Here is a 13,975-nt window from a genome sequence, read left to right as displayed (position 1 = left end):
CTTGGGCGCACCGCCAAGTGTGGGGGATGCCCCCGGGGTCGTAGTTAACAAGTTAAAGGTCTGGAAGACCTAGTACCTATTGGCAAACCTGTTAAGGTGCCGAGGTGAGATCACTAAGTGATCTTGTGGCTAAATAAGGACAAGGTCCTTGTTTAGGTTAAGGAATAAGGTTCCTAGTTCAAAGTGTTGATTTGAACTATTGATGATGGTGTGGCTTGGTCAAGGTGACCAAGTGGGAAAAGCACCTTAGGGAAATGAGCTATGTCATTGCGATGGCATAGTGTGTCCAAGGAAAGTAGTCTCTAAAGAGACCTATGAAAGGGTCACAAAGTTGGGCCGAGGATAGAGCCCACAGCAGAAGATGCTAAAAGAGACTTACTAGGGGTGAACACCCTAGTCTTGGCAAAGTAGAGCCTTTGCTATGGAATTAAAAGAATACCTCAAGGAGGGAGGTAGAGATTCGAAGTTGCTTGGTGCAACAATCAACGAATAGGAGCAAAAGATGAGTGGCCAAGATAGGGCCGTGGAATCCCTGGGAAGGAATCCAAGTGACAAAGTTAGGCGAGGAACATTGATGTGTTGGACGCTAACAAATTGCGGGAAAGGAAGTGTGTTTCCAAGGATGGATTCCAAATTGCTCCGATTTGGCGAAAGTGGAAGCTCCAAGGGAGGGAGCGGTAAGGTAGCCAAATGATAGGGCGATGGACAACCCTAGCACAAAGTGTGATAAATGGAACTTAGTGCCCAAGGTGGCACGAAATAGAAGAGAGGATGATGGTGCCCTCAAGTAATGAACTTCCTAGGATAGGGAAGTGGAGTTGCACAATCTGTGCAATGCAAGGTGTTGGAGACACCTAGGAAATTGACTTCCAAAAGTCAAAAGAGTAAAAGTTCCAAGGTGCAAACATTCAATAGATGGAAATTGAGACTACTCAAGAAGGAGTAGTGGGATTGACTTAGAGAAGGGTCTCTAAGAGGTTTAGCAAGAACTAAACCAATAAAAGGAGAGAACCACTACATGTGGTCCAATCAATCTCTAAGTTGGAGAGACTACCCTCCTTAGAGGATAGGCAAGGCATGGTGAGCCTTTGGTGTCAAACCATTGAGGCATATGCAAAAGGCATGGTGAGCCTTCAATGTCAAACCATTGACAAATATTGGCTAGGTGCCAAGGATGGAAATGGTAACACATGCGAGTGTTACTTTACAAAATGGTTTACCGTTCGATGAGGACATCGAACTTCGTCTATGGGTGGTGGAGTTGTGAGACACAAAATCCCTAGGCCCCAAAGTGGAGCCGGAAGGGTGCCATGTGGTAGTGGCCGAAGCGAAAGCCAAACGAGCGTAACACGTTTGGACCAAAAGCTCCGACTTGAAAAGTCAAGAGTGGGAGTGGAACTCCCAAAGAAGTGCTCGAGGAATGAGCACGAAGCGAGCAAAAAGCGAGGCTCCAAAAAGGGACCCAAAAAGGACCAACACATGACACGTGGAAGTGTCCGAGATGGACTCGAGTTGGAGTCCGAAGTGGAGTCTGAGATGGACCCGAGTTGGAGTCCGAAGTGGAGTCCGAGATGGACCTAAGTTGGAGTCCGAAGTGGAGTCCGAGATGGACCCGAGTTGGAGTCCGAAGTGGAGTCCGAGATGGACTCGAGTTGGAGTCCGAAGTGGAGTCTGAGATGGACCCGAGTTGGAGTCCGAGGTGGACCCGAGATGGACCCGAAATGGAGTCCGAGATGGAGTCCGAGATGGACCCGAGATGGAGTTCGAGATGGACTCGAAATGGAGTCCGAGATGGACCCGAGATGGAGTCCGAGATGGACCCGAGATGGAGTCCAAGATGGAGTCTGAGATGGAGTCCGAGATGGACCCGAGATGGAGTCCGAAGTCGAGACCGAGACCGAGACCGAGACCGAGATTGGGACCGAGACCGAGACCGAGGCTGAGCCCGAGACCGAGTCCGAGTCCGAGTCTGAGTCCGAGTTCGAGTCCGAGTCCGAGTCCGAGTCCAAGTCTGAGAGGGTGAAAGCCCAAAGCGTTCGTCTCCCAGACCCTGGGGGGTTTGGTGAGCTCCAAAAGTATAGTAGGGGGAGGACTGCAGTGGAGCCAATTTGGCCAGGAAAGGCCAGTTTGGCCCAGGAAGGCCAGACCCAGTGTTGGGTGATGAACTGACCACTGGGAAGTCCAAGACTAGAGTGAATACGGACCGACAAGCGGGGTAGCTTGGTGAAGTGTTCAAGAGCCGGCTCTAGTTCCCCCGGGAGATCGACTGGCCGATGCTCCCAGTCCAAGTGTGGGTGGCACTACCTACTTGGATACCAGGCGTGGCTCAACGGAACCTCGCTCTAAGCCCATGGCTAGAGCACCTAAAGGCGAAAGGCGGGGAGAGTACCCAGATGGCTCGCGTAAGGCCATGGTGTTCCGAAATGTTGTCCCAAAGGCCTAGACTGTGTAAAGGAAGAGGAGCAGTCCTCTGGGGTAGTGACCAAGGACACAGTCGTGTGGTGAGGAAGTCCCAGAGGACTGTGGGACTTAGTGGTCGGGCTTGTGGGTCTCGATCCAGTGGCAGTGTTGGCAAACACGGCCAGGGGCAGAAAGGGACTTAGTGGGGACTGACAGAGGGATATTGGGGAAGGCTATTCCCCTTGTCGGTGGGCATCCTAAGGGTGCTAAGGAGTGGATCTTAGATGACCACTCACGGATGGTTTGCCTAGTCTTGGAGAGCCAAGACTGTGATGCAAGTGGTAATGGACTACCAGTGTGGCAAAGGTGATTGGGCATGGCCTTAGCATAACGGGCGGGCATGTCGGTGGTACCTTTGAGTGTCGGTCATAGGATCGGACACGTGGAGCACTTGGACCAAGTGCAAATGTTGAGTGGCATGGATGCCATTCTCGGGGCTAGCAAGTCCCAAGTCCTGGATTGGACTTATGGAGGTTGTGAATGAGACTCCTCCAAGTGGTCAGAGGTGTGGTTAAGTGACTAAAGTAGAATGGAAAATTTAGTTGCTTACACATTGTTGAAGTTGTCAATATTGTCTTTTATTTTGTCTATAGATTATGAGCAGGCATTTATAGATCTCAAAGAGTTATTGACAACTCCTCCAATTTTGACATATCCTAACTATACTCAACTTTTTATTTTGGGTATAGATACTTTTAGTATTGGTCTTGGAGGTGTGTTGATGCAATAGAGCCCAAGTATGCCTGGTCAACACCATCCTATTACATATATCAATTATATGTTACAACTAATAAAAGTGAATTACTTCATAAAAGAGGTGTTTAGTAGCAACTTGAGAAACTTTATGTATATCTACATGGTTCTCGAACATTAATAGAAGGTGATTGAGAAGCTACATAAATTTTTCTGTAGCCCAGAGATGTGATATGATATTATTTAGTATATGTGTAGTTGCGTTTAGTGCCAAGCTTGTAATATTCCCGTTCATATTATGGAAAGACAGTTAGAGTCAATTACAATTTTCTATTTGTTTGAGTTAGTGGCATTTAATCTAATAAAGCTTTCTCTATAGTCAAATATTGGTAAAGAGTACGTCATTCCAATATTGTCAATAGAGTTGAGTTTACCTTCATGATTGCTATGAGCTGCCTATGCTAGGTTTTAAGATTAGTATTTGACAAGCATTCTTCCACTAATCCAACCAAGTTTGCCAAATACTTGGGCTGCATATAAATGGGATAACAATGGTGTTACAACTTTTATCATCATCCATCTATGGAGTATAAAGTGGATGACTTGGTGTTATTCTGTTTTCTCAATTTTATTATAGCGCACTTGAATTTGGAGTCAAACTCCAAGCCTGTTGCACTACAAAATGAGGGTCCAGTACAATCTCATGAGTACTAGCTCTCCATATCTAACACCTACACGCAAAATGGTGTTAGATGATCTCTGGCACTATTTTGGAATACCAGTGGCCTAATGTGAGGAAGAGGGTACCCCATTGAATAGAGCAGTATGGAGCTTAGGCTTAGACCCAAGCCAGAAGCAAAACAAAGATCAACACAACCTAGCAAAAGCCAAACTAATGTTTTAAATGGTTGGATGTGCATTCCAACCACTATCCCTACTATACATTTGGAACCCCCCCCCCCCCCCCCCCCGTTGAGGAATGAGGAACACATGTTTTGAGCTTTCACCCCAAGCCTCCTTCAATACCAAGAGTTAGTATGTGGGACAAGCTCAAAACTTATTAAATTTGGAATCTTTCTAGATTGTGAATTTGAATATGGGACAAACACCATTGTGTTCAGGACAATCTCTACATTCTGTAAATATGCCAAATGAGCAAATTTAGACACTTTCCATAAATAGCATTTGTGACCGAAACGAGACTAACACAAAAGGCATGATAGCGAGGGTGTTTGGTAGATACGGTAAGTTATCATATAATGATATTCAAGGACTAGACTCAATATGTGAGGGTTCTTGCCAAACCAGTGCAAGACAGAGCAAAAAAGAATTAAAAGCTAGACCGAGAATGCTCAGCTAGAAACACATAGAAGTTCGTACCTTATGTTTATTTGGCTAAGTACAAATGTTAAATCCAATTTATTAACACTTAAACAAGAGGGGTTGATGATGGGAACTAGCAGTACCAATATCTTGCTGTCATGGCAGTAAGGAAAGAGTATTGTAAGGACTCACCGACAAATATTTTTCAATACCCAAAGTCACATTTGCAACATTTATGGTATGTTTGTTTAAGGGGCTCTTTATTAAATGGAAGAAATTTGTAAGAAGCTCTATTTCGTTAAAGTGGGAATTGTCATTATCCCACTTGTAAAATAAGGTTTCCAAACCTTTATATAGTATATAAATATAACAAAATTCAACTGCATTGAGGCACATGCCATTTTATTTTAAACAAGGAAATGTCTACTCAATCACTTCTCCTCCCCCTGCCACTGCTTCACCTCTCTCTTCTCCTTGTCATCGTCGTCCAATTTCTTTCCATCCTTTTAATATTGGCTCAGTTGCTCCGAGTCTAGGTGGAGCCCAAGTCCCCATTCAATCTTTACTTTCCCATTATTAATAAAACAACTTCGTAGACTTCCAATAACATGCTGTAACACTTCTAGTATAATGCAAATCCTCTCAAAGAATTGTCTTTTAATATTAATACAATTGCATGGAACACCATGCCATAATAAGTTACATTTTTAAATAAATACATGCCATCTCAGACTGTTATTTTTTGCCTCCAACGCCTATACAATAATCTTGGAATTTCATCACTCTCCACACTATCAGGATTTAAACCCAATAGTAATGCCATCTCTTCTCTAATACGTCCACGCTCATGTTCAGTGGTCGAAGAACCCATCCGGTTGAGCAGATTATGGAGATGCGGATAGTGCTTGGCTAGACAATATACATGCCATAAATGATGACTGGTGTTTGTCCGATCAAATGGCTTCTGATATACCGTTCCATCTGCCATTTGGTTGATTTCTGCAGCCACCTCCTGGACTGGCCGGTTCTCTATCACCATCGCTCCAAGCCGTTTTGCAAGGTCCCCCAGAACATACGGTTTCTTCTCCCTAGTTTCCATACTGCAAGAGATGGGGTGCACTGCATATGTGTGCGTGTTCGCTGCAGTTTTAATCGGCGAGTCATCGATGATGAGGATTTCACTTGAGCTAGCAGTCCGGTTCATCACTACAGCCTCTGGCTTGACGAAGATGGGCTTGCTACCCCTCACATGGACCATAGTCAAGCAATCCTCCTGCGTTAGGAGAAAGTCAAATGGTAATATTACTCGCGTCTGATCGTGCATCATCTGTAGCAACGTTAATGCATTGTGGCGCATCATGGATGTCCAAACTCCCAATTGCAAATTGAACCCGGCCCTCTGTTTTAAGTGTCGCATGGTCATTATTAGATCCCGCAGTTTCTCCCGTGTGATTAATGTGAATCTGTCTCTTTTGACCAACTTGCGACCGCAGGCTTTGGAGGGTGCAATGACATTCGAGGACGAGCCACGCTCATGGGAGAAAAGGACACCGTTCAGATCAAAAACGATACAGTACCTTCGCCGTGACTCTGAAATAAAATGCGTCAGCATAAAAAATGGTACAAGTCAATTTTACCATCTACAATATTAGCGAATGGTGCTCTCGATGGTCGTTGAGAGGGTTTTGGTCGAGGAAACGTGAAGGGCGGAAATACTCTCCTCTGCAATGTGGGGTCAATCGCATCCGATGGCGTGTGGGCACATGCCATTTCAGCTGTAGACTCTGGTACAACTGGCTCAACAGTGGCATGGGGTGGTTTTGATGGCGTGTGATCACACGCCATTTCAGCTGGTGCCTCCGTTGGCAAAGTGGACATGACCGAACAAGCAGCAGGGGCGGTGTAGGGAGGTTCCAACGGCGCGTAGTCAGACGATTGGGCACACGTTGAGTCTATTGGAAATGAGGATACGACCGGCTCGGCGGCTGGGGCGGCCTCATGTGGGTCTAATGGCGCCTGGTCACCGTCAGTTGGATACGTGGACAAGATTGACTCAGTGGTATGGGCAGCATCAAGTGGAGCGTGGTCAGCTTGCTTGGCGTTGATATGGATAGTAGCCTCCACCAGCTCTGATGACTCTTGCAGCCAAGTAGAGTCCACTGGCGGATCCATATGCATGTCCAAATATCTCCCTTCGATTGAGATGGTATCCTCCCGTGCTACTAAAAACAAACTCATTAGCACATTGAATCGACTATACTGTATTTACCATCAACTGCTATTGAGGAACTAGGACCGATATCACTTGAGCGCACTGCTGATTCTGAAGGATTGGACATACGTTTCGACCCTTGCTTGGCACTATCCTTCCTCGACACTAAAGGCTAGAGTTTGTAAATTCAACTGAATAATCTCTACTTACCATTTGCTCTGCGACCTACATGGACAATGTTAGAAATGGTAAAAGGTTAGGAATGGATGTATTATTATTTACCTGATGGTTTGTCTTGTATGACCTTCCTCCGCCGCTCTTTGGCCACCTCAGGCTGGCCATCGTCGTCATCATCGTCGTCGTCGTTATTGTGATCGTCACCATTGTGAGGACCATCCAAGTCCTCTTCGTCCTCCTCTTCTTTGTCCTCCTCTTCTTTGTCCTCCTCTTCGTCCTTCTGCTCTTCTTGCTCATTATCTTTCTCTGGCTCCTCATCCCCCTCCTGCATTTCTTCCATAGGCTGCTCAGGCTGGATGGCTTGTTCTTCCAGGACCATCTTGGGAAAATCATCTGGCCGAGTCTCCATCTCAAAATACAAGACATCCATAGCTTGTTTTAGTGCGTGACCTAGGACCGTATCCTCACCCGACTGTCTTAACATGGTTTCTGCACGTTCTTGCACCCTTCGAAGACGACGAGATGAGAAAAACGTGGCCCTGCCTTGAAAAGCTTCCCTCATCCATTGTACCTCTCCATTGAGATTGGGGAAGGGGAGTCCGCCATAGGAATCTGAGTCATGAGGTGGTGACTGCCTGCTTTCACTCAGCCCTTGATCTGCAATGAATGGCATGAGCACACACGCCATAACCGCGAGGCATTACCTATCATCTTTTCGTTGCCCTTCTTCCTTTTCGAATCAAACGCCTCTGATCTCGACGACTGTCCAACGTGCTTTCACTTTTTATGACCACTGTCAGTTTGAGCTTGGCTGGTGCTTGCCTGTTTTGCCTTTGAAGAAGTTTCTTCTGCAAGGAATGGCATGAGACCACACGCCATTGCAAATATAATTTGTACCTCCTTTTTTCCTATTGCTTGTCTGTTTGTCCTTCTTCGATGCGCCACCAGTGCGCTTTTCAGTCCTCGTGTCTGAATATTCACAACGATCTATAATCAAAATGGCGTGAGGCCTCATGTGACCTTACCTTGTGCAAGTTGTGAGCTCGGCCCAACATGGGTATCTTCAACAGTAGCTGTTAACGCCGTTTCAGCATCTGGGGGTGGCCACGCTCCTGCATACAGAGCTTGTGAGATAACATTTAAACTTAAAGTGTGTACTCACCAGGTTCACAGAGAAGATACTGTTTTTCTTTGGCAACTGTAATTATATGCTCCATTGAAGTCACCTCTTCAATGGAGTTTGTCACCGCAACACAAGGGACACCCTTGAGTAGTGCGGCTCGAAAGAATAGTCCGCCGCAGTTGTACTCGACAACGCATTTGCCCTTGGAGTCGGAAGCAGATGACCCACCCGCTATTGCGTTGAAGACCCAGCTGAGCATTTCCCATGCTGCACCTGGAGCTTTCTTTGGATTCGAAAGCTCCATAGCCGTCTTCAGTTCCTCAGGCACGGGTAAATTGACCTCCCTCAGATCAATTCGATTGGCCTTGTCGAACGAAGCTGAGAAGTCACTCCAGTCCCACTCTGCTGCAGGACCAATAACAAGGGCGAGTGTGAAGATGCGGACATTCGTCGGTATCTTCTTCTTAGCCATTATCCCATGGATCTCCCGCATCTCCTTGCCTTTCAACCGAGCCTTCACCTCGTTCAAGGCCTTCCAGAACTTGTGATAGGATTCGGAGTCGTAGATCATATAGTGGACTGAAGATTCCACCTCCGCAAGTCCCACCATTAAGTCAATGATGGAGCTGACTTCGTCTGCATGAGTGATCTCCTCGTTTGTGAAGTCCATCACACAAAAGATGTTCTTGACCTGCTCATCTCCGCGGGAAACGATGCTCCTCCACCTTTGATCCTCATCCGAATTCAAGTATACCCGGTAAGGTTCTCGATAGGCCTCTGCTGCGGGGTCGAGCTGTTTCTGAAGCCGGCGGTCGACATCAATCTTAATGAAATTTGGATACTGATCCAACTTCTCAGCTTTACTTTTCGTGGCATCCCGCAGCAGATCGATGAACTTGGGGGCCCCCTTCACGTACTCGTCGATGTCTTCATTTGACAACTCCAGCGCTTCCATCATCTCTTGCGTGGTGTCGATGCTCACCCTCGCCACGGCCACTTGCTCGAAGATCCAATCCTTCAATAGCGCACGAGCTCTCAGAGTCGTGCACAAGTCCTCGTATGTCACAATATGGCCGGGAGTCATTTTGGTCTTGTTGAAGACAACCTCACCACGTAGAAGAGCATTAGCCACTGTCAGAAGGTCGTCGTCGTCTAGAGACCGCGAGAAACGCAAGGCGTTGAGCTTCAAATCATTGGGCTTCCGGCCGTCCTCCACACCCATTGAGTTTGGCAACTCCCCGTCATGGTACCTCCTCAGCACATCTACCCATTTGTCAAAAACAACTTTTGTCGCGAGTAGAATGTTATGGATGCTGAGTGTGTCATTGACCCCCAGTGTTTTCGAGAGAAGACTCGAGAATTCCTGCAATGGAAATGGCGTGAGGCCACATGCTATGCCACATGCAACGAGGCTTACCTGCCAGGCGCTAGTTGCTAGTGCACGTCCTTGTCCTGGTTTTTGTGGCTTCTTCAGTTGAACCCAGAGCTTCCGTGTTCGTGCCAATGTCTCGTGCAGACCCGATTTGTAGCACGTTTCTTGCTTGACATTCTGCGCGTGGGAGATGTATATGATAGATCGGAGGGGCGAGTTGCCTTTTATCAGGCGGACAACTCTTGTCTTGAAGACTTTCTTCACCTCCTCGCCCACCATAATATCCACAACTATCTCTTGCATCGCCAAGCTAGAATGCTGCCCGGAGACGGCATAGAACCGGATGTTCTGATCGTCCAACACCTTCCTATTGATCAAGTCTGGAAACCTCGTCTCGCCCTTCATTGTTCGGTAGTAGGGGATCACGTCTGCAATGTCAGGTGTTACTGGACTTGCCAGCATCTTCTGCTTCAGTTTCTCCACCCACTCATCAGATACTAGCCTGTGGTTGTATTTGCTTTGGATGTCGATACGGCTCACGTCGATTGTATATACATTGTTGGAATAGTAACAAGTACTATTATTTGCGACGATTTTTGCTGCCTCTTCTTGCTCTTTCTGCTCTTTGCGGCTCTTCTTTTTGGTGGGTGTAGTGTTCGAACCCGAGGCAATGGCATCACTGAGTAGCTTCTTTTTTGGAGCAGGAGAGTCGGACGTCGGCTTGAGCTTGACCACCCTTTTCTGCTTCGAGGTAGTTTCCAGATCGACCCCCTTCCCCTTTGCTTCGCGAACTGGAGTCACTCTCAACGGCTCAATGTTGGAATATAGTTTTTGAACATCGCCGTAGGTGAGGTCCGTGGATTCCATGTGATCTTCATAGACCCGCAGCGTCTTTGAAATTGTGGGCCTCCTAGACAACCTCTCCCTAGCTCCCTCTAGGAATTCCTCATAGCCACTGCCCCCCTCCGGGAAGCCGCTAGGATGTGCAAGGTGGATCTTGAAGGCAGACGCTGTCTCTACCACAAGTGCCAGTCCATATTCTTGCATGGAACTGCATGGAGTGTCTGTCACTTGGATGAGGATCCCCATGCATTCTTTTCTCCCACCATCTGTGTTGTACAGCCTCAGATCCTCGCCTTCCATCCCGAAAGTCCAACTGGTGAGCTCCTCCCCCTTCTCTGCATCCACATTGACAGTGGCTGGAAGAAGAACGCAATTCCTCGCCTGTTCAGAAATGCACAACAATTAGAGCTGACAGATGAAAAGCTAGTAGCTGGAAATAACGTGAGGCCACACGCCATTCACCACTGCATCAGATGTCTTGAGGCTGCATCCTAAGATGGCGTGATGCTTCACGCCATCTGTAACCGGACTGCACTCGAGAGCCCAATCGGTGCATGCCAATGTTGCTACTGAATGGCATGTGGCCTCATGCCATTTTCTACTTGGCCTAAAAGACTTACCATTTGAAGCCGAATGGAGGCGTGACAACCGGACTCGCTGGCGAATGTGCACTGTGTGTGCAGCGGATCGTAGCAGCAAGGCTACTCTGCCACTTACAGTTGGAGAGTGGCGCTGAAATCTCCCGGGACGCCAAGTGGGCTGCGTGTGGGTGGCGGAGTGGGCGGCGGAGTTGGCGGCGAAGTTACAAACTGGGTGTGTCTTGAAGTGGACGCCGATGCACACGAGCGCGATGCGAGCGCGAGTGTGATGCAAGCGCAAGTGGACGCCGCTGCACACGAGAAACCTGTAGAGTAGTGGGAGCGCGAGTGGGAGCACGATGCGAGCGCGAGTACGAAGCAAAATCCAAAACCTAACCTCACATGCGCGAAATGTCACGACGGTTGGTAATCCCGCCACGTCATCATTCCTCGGACTTGGGCGCCACCATTAATTTCTGGATCGGCGCGCGCATGCGTGAAATCCAAAAGAAATCCACAACGTCATCATTCCTCGGACTGCATGCACGCGAAATCCAAAAGAAAGATCATGATTGGGATATCATTTAATACCCTCGCTATATTTATACCATGCATGATTGGATATTCCAAAGCATCTTATATTTCCAAAAATGCCAGATGTTCAGCTAAATAAATTGTCAGAGGATTTGATGTGACGTTCAAGCGTGTGGGCTCATGCAATTTTGATCCCAAAAAATGCACCAAAAAATGCTTGGCGTCATCTGGCGTTATCTCTTGAATGGCATGGGGTCGCATGCCATTTTCAGGAGCACATAGGAGTATATTCCTAGAATATTCTGACACGCGCGAGATTGTTTTGAGTTTCCTGGAGATCCAACCGTTAGATCGCAACTAGATTTTATAGAATGGTATACAATGTCCTTCTTGATGACCCTGCAAAGAAGCATCTCGATCGAACACCACATGAGACCACACGAGCCTTACAATGATCAGATGCGAGATCACAAGAAACCAACTTCACTAACTCTGGTTTCACCAAGATCTACGTAAGGAGTTATGAAATGAAAGGACCCTCTCTATTGAAATGTGTTTATGGTCCTAGGGGCATTGTGACATATCAAAGGATTTTGCATCAAGTTCTGTATTTGCATGTTTATCAAGCTACTGAATTGCTAAACCCTAAACCCTAACCCTAAACATGTGGCAAATGCTGCGTGAAGAAAGATGCCCTTTCTGGGCAAATGCTGTAAGACGCAGATTCTGAGCAGATGTATCTCAGGCCAGCGAAGGGGACAAACGAAAGCTAGCTATAAACATGACGGGATGCAAATAAATTACTAGGCTGGTCCTGCGAAAATCAAAAACCATAATTGAAAACATTGAAAATGCAAAAAGAAAGGTTTATAATATTTTTGAATTTTAAGCAACCAAATGAATGTAAGTAGGGCATGTGTTTGTACGCCTCAACCACTTAAATTCCCAAGTAAATAAAGCTGTTTCTATTTTTGGTACAGGTAAACTTTATAGTGTGTGGGCTCATGCAATTTTGAACCCAAAAATGCACCAAAAAATGCTCGACTAGCATTATTCTTTGAATGGCGTGTGGCCTTATATTGCCATAAATGGACGTACACACACAGCATAATTATTCCTTTACACGGCGAATAATCTTGGCGCGGATCGCTGACATGGCATGGCAAAGTTCGAATCACTGACATGGCACAGCTGGATCGAGACAAGGACATGATGTGACAAAGTTCAACCTCCGACAGCAAAGTCTAGAAGCTACTCAGTTTGAAATTTGTCAGAGGAATCATAAGATCTGGTTTGTCAGAGGATTTGATGTGATGTTCAAGCGTGTGTTATTTTTGAATTCTCGAACTCATTCCTAGGTCTATCATTTTTGTGCGCCGTGTTCTTGGTTCCGCTGAGCGCAGTGAGCGCTGCTTGTGTAAGCGGCGTTGTGAGCTGTGGTTTATGCGTCTATGAGCGGTTGCGGCATTGCGAGCGCCATTGCGAGCGGTAGTTTATGCGAGTGGCAGTTTGTGCGAGCAGCGCTACGAGCAGTTGCGGTGTTGCGAGCGGCGCTACGAGTAGTTGCGGTGTTGCGAGCGGCACTGTCTTTGGTGTGGCTACCGCTTCCTCTTGATATTCGGCACTTGTGCTTCCTGGTATGTTCACCATGGAATGGTTTAGGACCACATTTAGAAATGGCATGAGGCCACATGCCATCTTGGGCCCTTGCAATTTCATGGCTAGCGTATTGTCATGTATGTTTTTACTTGCCTGCAGCTGTGTGTATATCAAGATGGCATGAGGCCTCATGCCAATTTTGTGAATGCGAAATTTCATGTGGGTGTCAATAGCATGTTTGAATAATGGCATGTGGCCTCATGCTAGTTAGGTTGTTTGGTATGTTATGATTTAGGCCATTCTCCAATCATTTTTTGTATGGTCTTAACTTCTTTTCTGCACTTTCAGAATGGCCTTCAGGGTTGGGGAAAAGGTTTACATTTTGAATGGTGGGAAGAGAGTTGCAAAAGGGACCCTTGTGTCTATGGATCGGAACTTTGTTATACACTGTCAAAGGCTTGGGGAAGGCAATGCTGCTGTATCAGTAGAGACTGTCTTCGATGGGAATGTGGTTGCTATTGAACGAGGAGAGATAGTCGTCGGGGTAAATGTTGTTGTTGCCTTGAAAAATCTTCAGAAGAAAGTAGATGTTGGGGACAACGCAAGTGCGACGCATGTTCCCTCCGTGGATCTTAAGAACCGTGCTACATGGATTCAGGCAAAGGTGTTTCTAAACAACCCCGAGGGGGAGGTGGTAGCTGAGGGCTTAGCCACAGTTGTCGATCCAAGAGATGCGGTTGCTAATCAAGAATTGGGCTGGGATGATATTGGAGTTGCGATTTTAGAGGTTGTTGACATAGAAGAAAACAGTCTGACTATTGGAAGCATTGTGCGGTGGAAATTGAGGCATTTAGTGTTTGAGAATGTGAAGGATTCACAATCAAACACCACTACAACTGATGACAGAACATCTCTTCATGGGAAAAGAAAGTACACCTTCCTACAGCGCAGCCAAAGGGATCTGAGCAACGAACCGAAAAGGCAGAAAATGGCGATGGAGGTTCGAATGGTCTCGACAGTTGCTTGTTGCAAGAGGAGGTGCTGTCAACATGCTGATTGGG

This window comes from Selaginella moellendorffii, unplaced genomic scaffold (assembly GCF_000143415.4).
Source record: "Selaginella moellendorffii unplaced genomic scaffold, v1.0 SELMOscaffold_87, whole genome shotgun sequence".
Taxonomy (NCBI): domain Eukaryota; kingdom Viridiplantae; phylum Streptophyta; class Lycopodiopsida; order Selaginellales; family Selaginellaceae; genus Selaginella; species Selaginella moellendorffii.
This window is presented reverse-complemented; position numbering follows the sequence as displayed.